The sequence below is a fragment of the Sceloporus undulatus genome, chromosome 1, assembly GCF_019175285.1.
Source record: "Sceloporus undulatus isolate JIND9_A2432 ecotype Alabama chromosome 1, SceUnd_v1.1, whole genome shotgun sequence".
Lineage (NCBI taxonomy): Eukaryota > Metazoa > Chordata > Lepidosauria > Squamata > Phrynosomatidae > Sceloporus > Sceloporus undulatus.
Genome location: NC_056522.1, coordinates 31,604,811 through 31,619,482, shown reverse-complemented (window position 1 = coordinate 31,619,482; position 14,672 = coordinate 31,604,811).

Sequence of the window (14,672 nt, the reverse complement as noted above, 5' to 3'; positions counted from 1 at the left end):
CCGCGGCTCTGCCGCGGCTCCATTTAAAATAGCGCCGGAGTTTTTTCGTAACCCGAAAAAACTTTCGTAACCCGAAACAATAAATCCCTATGGGATTTTTTCATATCCTGAAAAATTCGTAACCTGGGTATTTCGTATCCCGAGGTACCACTGTATGTACGTATTTATCAAAGAATCAATAAAGCTACTTTGGTCAAACTCCAGCTGTGGAGCAGTTCACAGTGGGCAGTGTATGAGTCACAAAGAGAACCTGGAAATGTTACTTTGGGAGACTACAACTCCCAGAAACCCCTGGGTGAGAATTCTGAGAGTTGTATTCCCAACAATTAACTTTCAACTGCTATGCTAGACTGAGAGACTCTTTTGAAAATAAATGCTTTAGTGATTTATATGCAGCTACATTTTAAACTGTTTAATAAAATCTGGGGCTGAAGGTAGATCAACTTTTTTTTGTCTGCGCTACAAATTTGTGGCATTATATCTGTCACTGACATCAGGAAAGCACTATTCATTTCCCCCCCTCGGATACCATTTAAAACATATCATGAACGTTTTAAAGGGGGTAAAATTGAGATATATCCATTATGGCTGTTTTGGGGATGGCTACTGAGGTGTCTTCAAGTTGATGAACAATCATACGGAACCTTATCTCTGTACCATGTTCTTAAAGCAGCCAGGATTTGGAGGCTACTTCAGATGTTGGTATCGAATGATTAGTCACTGGACCTCAACTTGTCCATCAAAATAATCTTTCCATACTGGGCCAAAGTGGGACACACAAAATCATACAAATTATACAAAATCAAAATATTCATCCATCTAGCTCACTGTTATCAACACAATGAGTGGTGAGCATGCAGCCCTCTGGATCATACTGGACTTAAGTTCTCATCAGTCCCAGCCAGAACTGTCAGTCATCGGGGATGATGGGAGTTGTATTTCAACAAGCTTTCCATCCTTAGTCTGCATAATTATTTGTCAGCTCTCCAGGCCCACAGGCAGCAGTATTTCACAGCCCTATCCAGAGATACCAGGGACTGAAACTGCAAAGCACTGAGCTATGGTCAGTGGCATCACTAGGGTTTGTGTCACTAGGATTGATAACTCATACTGTCAACCACCAGCTGTCCCCCTCCACTAGCGAGACCACCTCTGCCATGGTGGGGATGAACTGCTGCCGCCACCTACTAACCTTTTCCAGGATTCCTAGGCAAGCAAGAGAGGGAGATGACTCGGTGGTAGAGAAGGAGGAAACATGGAAGCAGTGGAGGCGGTGCACTCCTAAGGTCACTGCCTGGGCCCTGACTAGTCCTTTCTTCTTCTTCATTCTCCTCCTCCTCCTTTTTGGGAATGGTGGTGGAGACAGCTGCAGATCTTTGGCAAGGGCTGTCAATCCACTCTGTGTTCAACTGAGCCCCATGGTGAGCCCACTGCTAACTGGCTTTTGAGGTGGCTGCTTCAACGTGGGTTGGAAATGACTTGAGGGCACACAACAACAAAATTGTTGGACATTGTCGCTTGCTATTTGGTTTTCTTTTGTTGTCTGTTTATCAAACCATTTCCTGTATTGCTATGTACTGTATATGCATTATCCTACTTGAGAGTATGTATTTACAGCGCTTCATAAATAAAGGTTAATAATAATAATAATAACATGTAGGGCACACAGGCCAGCATGCACACCCTCCCAGGCTGAGACAAATGGAAGGTGGGTTCCCAAGGGGTAAATATTGCAAAAGTGAACAAAGAAAATCAAAGTTTAACCCCTCTCCTCTATAACAGCTATGACAACTGTACAATACAAACAAGTTAGAAACAGAGAACAGTTAAATCTGCCAGTTTTTCTCTGCTTTCATATCTTTTGCCAACCTCAAACTGTCAGCAAATGCCAAAAGTTTCCAGCAAGATCACTAAGACAAATGAAAGTTCATGCCAATGGACAGCTGTCAACATTTGACCATGATACTAACAAGGGCTCTAAAACTCATCTGCTGGTCGAGATGCCCAGATCACAACAGCACCTCATAATCCATGCAGTTTTTATCATGGAAAGCAGGCATACCAGTAAATTTATCAGACAGCAAAACTGAGGCTTCTTCCCCCTATTTCCAGAGAGCTGCTAGTATTGTAATTTTAGAGCAGTGACTTTAAGTGTTTCAGTTGAATTTATTTTGATATTTTATGGACGGATTTTTAAAATTATATTGAGTTTGATATGTGTCCTAGGTATCTGTGAGGAAAGATGGGAAACCAGCTACATCTGTCTTGTTTATCACTAGAGACTCCCATGTGGCTAGATATCTACACTAAGCCCACAGCTCTTTGTTCATATCTCTGTCTCCAGATTCAAATCTGACTTTTACTAGTCAAGGATGTTTATCACACTATGCTCTTAAAGAGGTACTATTCCAGTGTGACTCCTCTAGCTGCCTCCTGTTGCATGCTGGGATTGGCAGTTTTAAGGAGGGGTATTTAGAATTCTCAGGCAGAGAAGTTCAGCTCCTTAAAACTTAAAAAAAAGACAGATGGGTGTCAGCTTCTTAAAGCAGGGAAGGGAGAGATTTCAGACACCTAGGGATACTCTTTTCTTAAAAGTCCAGTCTCATTCATTAGTTGACTAGTATTCAACCCTTTCATGGCACTCAAGAAAACACAACACCTGGTGAAAATAAGGACTCTCCAGAAAAGCTGTAAATGTCCTATAATGTATTATGGGCAAAAAGATACATGGATACCCACATAAAAAAGAACAGAAAATGAAAACATGGCAACAGTGGTGGGATATAATTATCTATATTCATGTTTATAAAGGATGCCCTCTTTTCTCAGACCAAGCAGTCAGTATTCTCATAACCATTGAACATATTGCTCCCTCTCAGAATTTAATCCTGTCTCCATTTAGAATATGGCCATATAAAAGGTTATGACGACTGCTCTTCCTTGACTCTGATTGTTGACTAATCGACAAACTGCAATTTTTAGAGAATAGGAATTCTTGGTAAATTCAATGTTAGCATTTTATTGTTGTATTGATTGTAAATTGTACTAAGTGTCTTTTAAGGTTGTAATCCCGCCTCGATCCATGGGAGAGGCGGGAGGTATAAATAAACTATATTTATTATTATTATTATTATTATTATTATTATTATTATTATTATTCAGACTCATGTGCAAGATTGTTTAGATGCAGGTGAAGTTCAATCAAGATCTCCTGATATATCTCTGGAGGACCCACAGTTAATCTACAAGGATTTCCACCCCCCTCAGCTGGTTAAGAGTAATAAATGAGAGAAAGAGAAGCTACCCTAGCTTCCTCTGTGCCTTCAAGTCATTTCCAACTTATGGTGACCCTAAGGTGAATCTATCAAGGGTTTTCTGAGGGCTTAGAATTTGTGATTTACCCAGTGGGTTTCCATGGCTGAATGGGGGTTCAAAGCCTGGTCTCCAGAGTCATTGTCCAATGCTCAAACCACTACACCATGCTGTCACTTTATACCCTAACTGGCCTTTACCAAATCACTGGTCTCTCAGCAAATCCTCACAGGTAATATAGGGGCATTGACTGGTTAACTTTGGCAAGGACTTTGTGCAACTCAACTGGTCAGTTTTAGAATTTTGTATTAGAATCCAATTACCGAAGTAACTCAGATGTAAGTCTAGTATAGAAAACACAGGACATCTGGTGATTAGTTACTAGTAGAGATCTGGGTGACATCTACCATGGAATCAATTGGTACCAGTTTTCTCCTGTTTTTGACATTTCTGTTTCTTGAAGATGGTGCACTGTTTTGTATCTATGAAATCTGTGGGAAAGCAAGAAGGTTCTGCTACCCTTGAAATTTACAGGGATGCTTATGTAAAATATTGTGGGTTTTTGACATTGATGGATGGTGACGAAAAAGATGCAGAGAAAAAAGAAGCACATTTTTGCATGTACAAATGTGTTTGTGTGACTTCATAGTAGTCTGCCTTGTGGAAAAGTGTTATCTTCTGCCCTTAATCCACCGTTACTGTCAAATAAGATAAGAAAAACATCCAGAGAGCATGTGCTGCAGATAATGGACCAAATAAAAGGTTGTGACCTGCTGAAATGTGTTCATTTGCACATCATGAGTTATGAGCATTATGCTCATGCAAGCTGCCTGAATGCTGTTGCATGCAGCAGAAACTGTTGAAAAAACCACCACCACAAACAAACCACAGGCCTTTGCTATGCTGTCATTCAAGCACTTTGTCTTCCATGGTTTGCTTCTCTCCCAGAAAACTAGAGGGGGAAAATCTGGTATTGTTTTTGGTCTGTTTCTCTAGTATCTTTTGGCTCTAGTTCTGCCTCAAACCATATTTTTGAACAGGCAATGGTTGGTGGAACTTGGGATTCCTTTAGGAAACACAGAAGACTCTAGAAGCTCTGTTTATCCCTGGTTTAGAAAATGAATACACTTATCCCCTTAATACCCAGGATTCTTTCTAGGCTATAGACTAGGCTATAGAAAAAATGCAGATTAACATCACTTTAACTGCCATAATTCTGACTCCTACAAATTCTTGAGATTTGTAGTTTTGTGAGGCAACAGCACTCTTTGGCAGAGAAGGTAAAAGACTTGTAACTATTAATCCCAGGATTCCATAGGATGGGGCTATGGCATTTAAAGTGGTGTTGGCTACACATTCTATTGGTCTGGCAAACCCATAACTGAAAAACATATTTCAGGTGTAGGCTTTATGACCAAAAACTCCATTGCCTCCAAACTCGAAACCTTGCCAATAGGACACTCTGATCACATTATCTCCTTACGCCTCCCACATGTTGTTCTCTACAGTATATATGCCCCAACTATGCAAGCCGACCCTGTGGAGAAAGACAAATTCTACTCAGGCCTACGCCACCTTATACAGAAAGTCCCTGCAGATGACAAAATTATTATCCTTGGTGACTTCAATGCCAGAGTAGGAAAGAACTTTGAAGCCTGGAAAGGTGTTTTAGGCAAGCATGGTGTTGGAAACTGTAATGATAACAGACACCTACTGCTAGAGTTTTGTGCAGAACAACAGTTGACTATTACAAACACTATCCTTCAGCGGAAAGATAGCTTGAAGACAACCTGGATGCATCCCCAATCCAAACACTGGCACCTCATTGACTATATCCTAGTGCGCCAAAGAAATATTTGCGATGTCCATCATACCCGAGTGATGCCCAGTGCAGAATGTCAAACAGATCGTAAGATGTAAACTAAATCTTCATTTTAAGTTTAAACTTAAGATGGGTGGCATCCTAAAGAGGAGACTCCAAGTCAACAGTCTTCAACAAGCTGCCATGAGAAACAACTTCCAGGCAAATTTGCAAACAAAACTTGAAGACTATCCTGTAGACTCTTCTCCTACAGTGCTTTGGCAACATATCAAAAACAGCATCCTGCAATCTGCGGAAGAATCCTTAGGGTTCTCCCTCAAGAAAAACCAAGACTGGTTTGATGAAAACAACCAAGAGATCCAGGAGCTGTTGGCAAAGAAGAGAACTGCTCACCAGGCACACCTCGCCCAGCCATCCTGCCATGTAAAAAAAGCAGCCTTTCACATTGCATGTAGTCAACTCCAACAAAAACTCCGAGACATTCAGAACAAGTGGTGGATCAATCTAGCAGAAAAGACACAATGTTGTGCAGATCTGGGTGATTCCAGAGGATTTTACGAAGCTCTTAGAGCAGTGTTTGGATCTACATATCAGGTCCAAAGCTCCCTATACAGTACAGATGGTCAAACACTGATTACAGATAAAGCTTCCATTCTGAACCGATAGGCTGAACATTTCCAAAGCTTCTTTAGTGCCAACTGAGTAGTCCAAGACTCAGCTATTCAACATATGACACAACAACCGATGAAAAATGAATTGGACATAGCTCCCACTTTGGAAGAAACCCTTAAGGCCATACAGCAGATGAAAAAAGGTAAGGCAGCTGGGATTGATGGAATTCCAACTGAAGCTTGGAAACATGGAGGTCATGTACTCCATGCTAAACTCCACAAACTCCTTGTGAGTTGCTGGGAAAAAGGCGAACTGCCATCAGATCTCTGAGATGCAGTCATCATCACCCTGTACAAGAAAAAAGGAGTCTAATCCAATTGCTCAAACTATCAAGGTATAACACTGCTCTCCATTGCTGGAAAAATCCTTGCAAGGATACTCCTGAACAGTTTTGTTCCTGCTATTGCAGAAGAACTCCTCCCTGAGAGCCAATGCGGCATTAGAGCTAGTAGGAGCACTACAGATATGGTGTTTGCCCTTAGACAACTGCAAGAGAAATGTAGAGAGCAGAACAAAGGACTCTATGTAATATTTGTCGACCTCACCAAAGCCTTCGACCCTGTGAGTAGAAAAGGTCTGTGGCAGATCCTGAAACGACTAGGATGCCCCCCCCAAATTCCTCAAAATGATTACCCTGTCACACGAAGGTCAGCAAGTTCAAGTCAGATATGGCGACGGTCTCTTGGAGCCCTTTCTAATAACTAATGGTGTGAAACAAGGTTGTGTTCTCACTCCAACTCTATTTACAATCTTCTTCAGCATGATGCTCCAAAGGGCTACAGCAGATCTCAAAACTTCCAGCCCAAAGAGCTCTGCAGCTGTAGCAAAACAAGATGTTAGGGCAACGAGGGCAGCATCGTCAGCAAAAAGCTCACGGACTAGATAGTTTAGAGTCTTAGTGCAAGCCCTCAGGCGGCTTAAGTTAAATTGGCTACCATCAGTATGGAAGCGTATATAAATGCCATCTTCTTCTTTAGTCTGAAGAAAATGGAAGTTCTTTACCAGCCGGAACCTCAGGAAGAACACTACCATCCCCACATCACTGTAGGCACATCTGTGCTTAAGTCCGTCCAGCAGTTCACCTACCTGGGAAGCATCATCTCCTCAGACTCCAAGATTGATAAAGAGATCGATCACAGATTAGCAAAGTCATATAGTGCATTTGGAAGGCTTCACAAAAGAGTCTGGAGTAAAAAACACTTGAGGTGAAGCACAAAAATCAATGTGTATAGAGCCAATGTACTGTCTATTCTCCTTTATGGGTCTGAAACATGGGTCACCTATCGCCAGCACTTACGACTCCTTGAACGCTTTCATCAGTGCTGTTTACGCACAATTCTAATTGCTATTGAGGACGCAGCTGCGCTGGGCAGGACACATTTCTAGGATGAAAGACCATCGCCTCCCAAAAATAGTATTCTATGGGGAACTCACCACGGGTCAGCGTAAGAGGGGCACTCCAAAGAAGAGATACAAGGACTCCCTGAAACAACATCTCAGGCTCGGCCATTGATCACTAACAATGGTCCGCCCTGGTCTCACATCGGGAGGCATGGAGATGCACTATCTACGATGCTGCAGCCTTTTTCGAAAACTCACATCAAATGAGTCTCGAAGAGAAACGACAGCGCAGAAAGAACCACAACTTGGAAACATCACCCAAGGAGACTTTCTGCTGTGCTTTCTGCAACCTGACTTTTTTTTTATCTCGGATTGGCCTTTTTAGTCATCAGCGTGCTTGTAGAAAGCGCGGGATGAGTCCTTCCTGAATGTTCATTCGTGAAAAAAAGCCAGAGAGAGACTTTATAGTGTAGATGCACCTTCTCACCTGTGTAGCCATCCCCCGGATTTCCCCTCCCAGTCCTCCATTAGAGAGCTAGGGTTTTTTTTAAAAAAAAAATAATTCAATAGAATTTCACAAAGAAGGACAGGGCAAAGAAAAAAGAATGTCTAACAGTCCTATAGCAGGGATAGAAATCTTTGTTTTATTTAATTCTCTCACACAAGGATGAATCATTGCTTTTCTATACTAGACAGGATTCTGACAGGCTTTTGTGTGTTTTTGATTATGATTATTTTTTGCAAAAATAAATTTGTGCAAAAAAATATTTTTGTGCACAAAATTGTTTTCTGTGTGAAACACATTTATTTTCTGTGTAAATACGTTTTTCACCAAAATAAATAAATAAATCCCAAAATGCCACATTGAACAGTATGTCTTAGTTTATGGAGATACCCTTTCTTGTCAAGGAAGAAAAATGTATTGCAAGTATCCTCTAAATTCCTAAATTATACCTGTGCCCCCAATCTCTATAAGACATCATCATTAGACAACATATCCAGTGTAGCTGTGTTGGCCATGTAGCAAAATGCAGTAACATCCAAAATCCACAGAACAGTGATAACTTGTATTGGCCAACCAAAATGCATAACATATATGTTGAAAACTTTCAAAGCTCAACTGGCTTCTTCATCAGGCAAAGTTGTTAAAAGTCATACAGGAGGGAAAAACAATGACCATGTTAGTCCCAGTCCTGCATTTTGAAGATATTGCTGTTGTCTGTTCAGGTGTTGCTGGAGGGATGTTCATACTGCCAGTCCCTCTTCCTTCTAGCCATGTGGGTATTTCAGGGGCAAAAATAATAATAAAGTCCATTAGCAAGACAAAAAGAGATGCATCTCTTGAGATCCAAGCTGCCTCAGTCCTATATCATCATTAGCATTTTCTTTGTGTAATGACCTCTAAAACAGGTTTTTATTGTTTTCCTTTTAGTCTCTGTTCAATTGCCTGTGCTCTTTGTCAGCTGTTTCTTTCCTCTTGCATCAGCAAAATAAACAACCATCTTAGTAGAAAGATATTCATACCCAGATGTCCAGGACTGATGCCTCCTGCTGGGAAGATTTCAAAAACATCAACAAGGCAATTTCCTCATTTCGGACAATTTACTTGCTGCTGGCTGGGCCCTCTCTTCACAACAATACTCTTTTTTGTGGCCAATTTTGTGCCAGCCTTTGAAAGGTAATTTCCTCACTAAATTTTTTTCCATTAATTTCTTTTCTTTGCAATCAAGAAATTCTAAGGAATCCTTATTAATAGTAAGCACTGGGCAAGGTTGCTACATATCCTATTTAAATGTGTGTGCAGAAGCATGAGGTTTGCATTCACCTAACAGTATCCCATGAATGTACAGGCTGAGTCTCCCATATCCAGAATTATGAAATCTAAAAGGCTCCAAAATCTTCCACATGGGTAGCTTGTATAAAATTACCGTTAGGCTATGTGTACAAAACAGAAATGAATTTTATGTTTAGACTTGGGTCCCATCTCCAAGATATCTCATTATGTATATGTCAATATTCCAAAATCTGAAAGACAAAATCTGAAAGACACACTGAAATCTAAAACACTTCTGGTCCCAAACATTTCAGATAAGAGAGACTCAACCTATATTATATTTAATTTTATTATTTATTTTTGTCTAGTGATTGTCCAGAAAGAACTCTATTCTTGTGTCAGTTGCTTGCTTGTTTGGCAAAAGATGTCACAACTGTTTTGTGCTTTCAAGTCATTTCCAATTTAAGACAATCCCAAGGGGAAACCTATCAGCTGTGTGTGTGTGTGTGTGTGTGTGTGTGTGTGTGTGTGTAGAGAGAGAGAACTGACAAAATTTGTTCAGAGGATAGACTTTTGTGGGTTTTTTAGGGTATATGGCCATGTTCTAGAAGAGTTTATTCCTGACGTTTCACCAGCATCTGTGGCTGGTATCTTCTGAGAAAGATGACATTCTCTGAAGATGCCAGCCACAGATGCTGGTGAAACATCAGTAATAAATGCTTCTAGAACATGGCCACATACCCTGAAAAAACCCACAACATCTATGGATGCTGGCCATGAAAGCCTTTGACTTCACATTGTTCAGAGGATGTTTGTCATTACCTTCATTTGAAGTTGAGAAAGTATGACTAGCCCAAGGTCACCCAATATGTTTCTGTGACTGAGCAGATATTTAAATCCTGGTCTCCAGAGTCCTAGTCCAACACCCATGCTGGCTCTCTAGTCGCAGATTAATCTGCACCAATTAGTATTTATTTCCTGTTGGTAAATACAGCATAAAGGAGGGTACATCAGGAAGGATCAAACATTCGCTCATTCTATGGTCCTGCATCAGAAGAAACCCTTCCTTGGTATACTCAACTATTTTTTTTTGTAATTTCACACCTAAGATATGCTGTTGCTACACCCTGTACAAAACAGTCACCATATTCTTGAAAATACCCTCCACAGTTGACTACTGGGACACATGCGGCCAAGGAATATCTGAGTGTGGTCAAGATGTCAAAAGTTATTAATGAGCAAGAACAGACAAACTGGGAGAGGCTGCAGCACTTTGCCTTTGCCTAAGCCAGCCTTTCTCAAATAGTGGGGCGGGCCCCCCAGGGGGGGCGCAAGGCTCTGTTATGCAGAGGTGTACTTATAACAATTTTATAGACAAATGATACTATTTACAGTCGCGCAGGGGCGCGAAATGTTTTCTTCTTCCTAGGGGGGGCATGACAGAAAATAATTGAGAAGCACTGGCCTAAGCCTACTGGAAAGGACAAGATTTGGCCCCTTCCTCTCCTCTCCTTCACTCTGAGATAACTAAGTACAAACTACTATTGCACTTTGAACTCAGTTTGCTGCAACTGGTATAAGCTGGGGATAAAGGGAGAAAGTGGGAGGAGGAGAGAAAAGTTGCGACATTTTAAAAGCAGCTGAAAAAATCGAATGACAGGGACTGTTCCTGTCACATCATGATAGTTAAAAGGTATTAATTGTTTGCTTTTTTGCACTCCTATCTTAGATATCTAGCTTGGATATCTAGCTCACAAACCTAGAATCATGGGTCTGTTACAGACTGCCAAAATAAAGCTGCTGAGGATGGAGCAAGCTTTTTTTCTGCCACTTCAGAAACTAAGACAGGGAGCAGTGGATTCAAACTACAGGAAAAGAGATTCCATCTAAGCATTAGGAAGAACGTCCTGATGGTAAGAGCTCTTTAATAGTGACATATGATGTTTCAGAGAGTGATAGAGGCCTGTTACATACTGCCAAAATAAAGCTGCTTCGGGTCTCTTTGGAGGTATGCTATTTAAATGATGCATGGGTCCTAAGAGTCCGGAGGTCGTGCCAAAGCCACACTCCATTCCTAAGCACTGGAGTGCAGCTTTGGTGCAGCTTCCAGATTCTTAGGACCCATGCATCATTTAAACAGCATACCTTCAAAGAGACCCGAAGCAGCTTTATTTTGGCAGTCTGTAACAGGCCATAGAATCGTAGAGTTGGAAGAGACCACAAGGGCCATCCAGTCCAACCCCCTGCCATGCAGGAAACCTACTCAGATCCTCTCTAAATGTAAAGGGTTCTTCCTGCCTTCTATGATTCTTTCCTGGCCTCACTCTGATATCTGCCTAGGGATGCTTTCACACTACATGAATATAATGTTATGATTCTACTTAAACTTTCATGACTATGTCTTATGGAATTCTGGGGTTTGTATTTTTGTGGAGACACTAAAGTTCTCTGGCTAAGAATTCTAAAGATCTTTTCTTAAACTACAATTTCCAGGAGTCCACATGATGGAACTGTGGGAGTTAAAGGTGAATCATAACACTATATTTGTGTAATGTGAAAGGACTCCTGGTCCAGACTTTGATCTGGTGGTCATCTGGCCAGCATGACTGAATGGAATGCTGTTACCTTCCCACTGAAGTGGTACCTATTTATCTATTTGGACTTCTACATGCTGTCAAACTGCTAGGTTGGCAGAAGCTGGAACTGGTGATGGGAGTTCACTCCATTGCATGGCTCTCGGGTTTTGAACTGCCAACCTTACGATCATCAGTCAGCATCTTCGAAGAACAGCATGTGGTGTTCAGATGGTGATAATATATGAGTTTTTAATTTTTTTATTATATATGATGCTTTCAAGAATATCTAAGATTAATCATAATTGCTGAGGATATTAGTTGGAAGTGTAGGAAGGGAAAAGCAGATTTTATACATTGTTGGTGGATTTGTTCTGAGGCAAAGTGGTTTTGGCAGGAAATTATTTCTAAAATTACTGAGACTTTGCAACCCACTATTTCTTTAGCTCCCAGACTGTATTTATTAACTTATCGAAAAGATACAGTACCTAATGAAAATTACTTTTTAAATATGGAGGTAGTATGCCTCCTTTCATCCTTAATAGTGAGAAAGAAAGAAAATATCCCCATTAAAAGGATGACATGTTCAGTTGTGGGTGTTAACAACCCTAAATAAAATTACATAGGATTTTTCAGTGAAACAAGAGAAATTCAGAATATATCCATTTGAACAGCAATGGGAACCATTTAGAAGGTTTGGGAATAATTACATTATGATTGCTGGTAGTCGTTTTCTTTTGCTGGAATGCCTTTTTGTAAGGTTGGGATAAAGTCTGGATCTTTTGGTGACTTCCAGATGTATTTGGTCATGTTGACTGAGGATCACTGGAGTTGTAGTCCAGCAGTCCAACATTTTATATCACAATCAATAATGTTCCCATTTGTCCTGTGAAGGAAGCATGTAGCCTTAGCTTTATTTTTGATATTTCTTTGTCCTTCTCTTCTCAAATTCAGACAATAGCTAGGTAATGCTGATTTTTTTCTTTATAATATTGATAAAATTAAACCTTTTCTATCGGCTTCTTCTGCTAAGACCTCAGTTCATGCTCTAGATATTTCCCGCCTTGACTACTGCAATCTTCTTTTGACGGGGCTCCCATTGTCCCACCTTAGTCCTCTGATTTCCATTCAACATTCTGCTACTAAGATTATCTTTTTAGCTCATTGCTTTGATCATGTCACCCCATTTCTGGCATCTCTTCACTGGCTACCCATTCATGTTAGGATTTGGTACAAGCTTTTTCTCTTAACGTTTAAAGCTTTACACAACCCAGCTCCCCCTTATCTGTCAGTCTTTATTTCATCTCACCATCCTGTTCAAGCTTTACAGTCCAGAAACTTGGGGTTTCTTACCCAGCCAAGGGTTTCTATTTCCTTGGCTTGGCTTTGTCCTTTTTCACTTGTTGCACCATACTCTTGGAACTGCCTGCCTGAACATCTGCAGACTATCTCTTCTCTTGCTAGTTTTAAATCTGAATTAAAGACTTTCTTGTTCTCTAAAACAGTGGAACTATATTTTAATATTGGAAGTGTTAATCTAAGATGCTTCAGTAGTTTTACCTTTGGTTTAGAAGGTAACTTCCATCTTCTTATTGTTCCATCTGTATTCCAAGATAATACGAGATGCCACCTAGCAGTTTCACTTCTACTTCCTTATTTTAATGATTTATGATTTCATTACTGTCTTCTCTTTCCTCACAACAAATGCTCAAGTCATCAGTACAGGTCAAGATAAATGTCTACTTGTTGGCTTTGTATCTTGAGTAGAGGCATCTATCAGCCTTTCCTTGGGTAAACCTCTTCTGAAGGAGCATCTTATTCAATTTCTCATTCCATGCTCTGACTGCTTGTTTTAATTCATAAATGCTCTTCTAAAGTTTGCATACCAGATGTTTATTTTGTTTTTGTCTGGAGCAATTATATGGAGCCTGGAGGTTGCTCCATATAAATGTATTCAGATATTTCTCTATGAAGAAACACAGTTTTTATGTTCAGATGTTCAACATACATCTTTATTGCTGCTGCAATACCTAAGAATGTTCTTATAGTAGTGTGTTGTACAACTGGTGAAAAAGTCTGATCATAATCCTCCTGAAAAACTTCTGAGTATCCCTTGGCAACTAGCCTAGCTTTCTATTTCTGAATTTCTCCATGTTCATCATGTTTGATCTTGAAGACCCATTTATATCCTAACATGCTTTCCTTGTGGAAGTTCTGTAAGTGTCCAAGTCTTGTTCTTATGTAGCAACTCAGGGGCTGTTCAGACTGGCCATTAAGGTCGGCCTGGGGGTGGAGTTGGGGCAACACATCCACATGACACATGTGAGTCTGCCATGACACTGTGCACTGCTCCACACGGCATGTGACATCACGACGCTCCTCCAGCACTGTGTCCAGACAATGCAGCACCAAAGGAGTGTCATATAACCATGATTCCATGGCTATCACACCCTTTGCATCATAGAAAGGCCAGATCAGGGGTCATAGCGTGTATGGTGGTAGAGTAACAAGCATGCTGTTATCTACTTTTAGGGCACATGAACCCGCTTAATCTTGTATATCCATTTGTATTCTGAGTTTTCTGTAACTGAACTACAGAATCCTACTCCTTCAGTTTTTGTTATATGCATTCACAGCTGCTAGATTAAGTTTTGCTCAAAAATGGAAAGACACCGGAATTCCAACAGTACAAGATTGGTTATTGAAATGTGTAAATATGGCACAATTAGATAAATTGACAATGATACTAAATGATAAACTAACTCTGGAATGGGAGAAGGATTGGGAAAAATTATACAGTTTTTATAAGAAATATTAGTTTGACATAATGGTTATAAATTGTAAATGAACTATGGATAACGATGTTATTATTAAATAACATTTTTATTACGGATATCACAAAGATGGGGAAAATAATAGGGTGTAAATGATGTATTTAGTAAACATGGAAGCACTTTTTAATAGAAATAGAATGATATATAAAACCAAATCAAGATATAACATAAAAGAAAATTGTAACTACGGGAATGCAGATATATGTTGCTTAGTAAAGCTCTAAACCACAATTAAGGAAAGACTTAGAATAGGGGGTGGGGGTGATTAAACTTAGGAAAAGAACAGCTATGTAAATATTTGATTGTGAAAATAATGGAATGTAAAGTTGTAAATGTGTCAATAA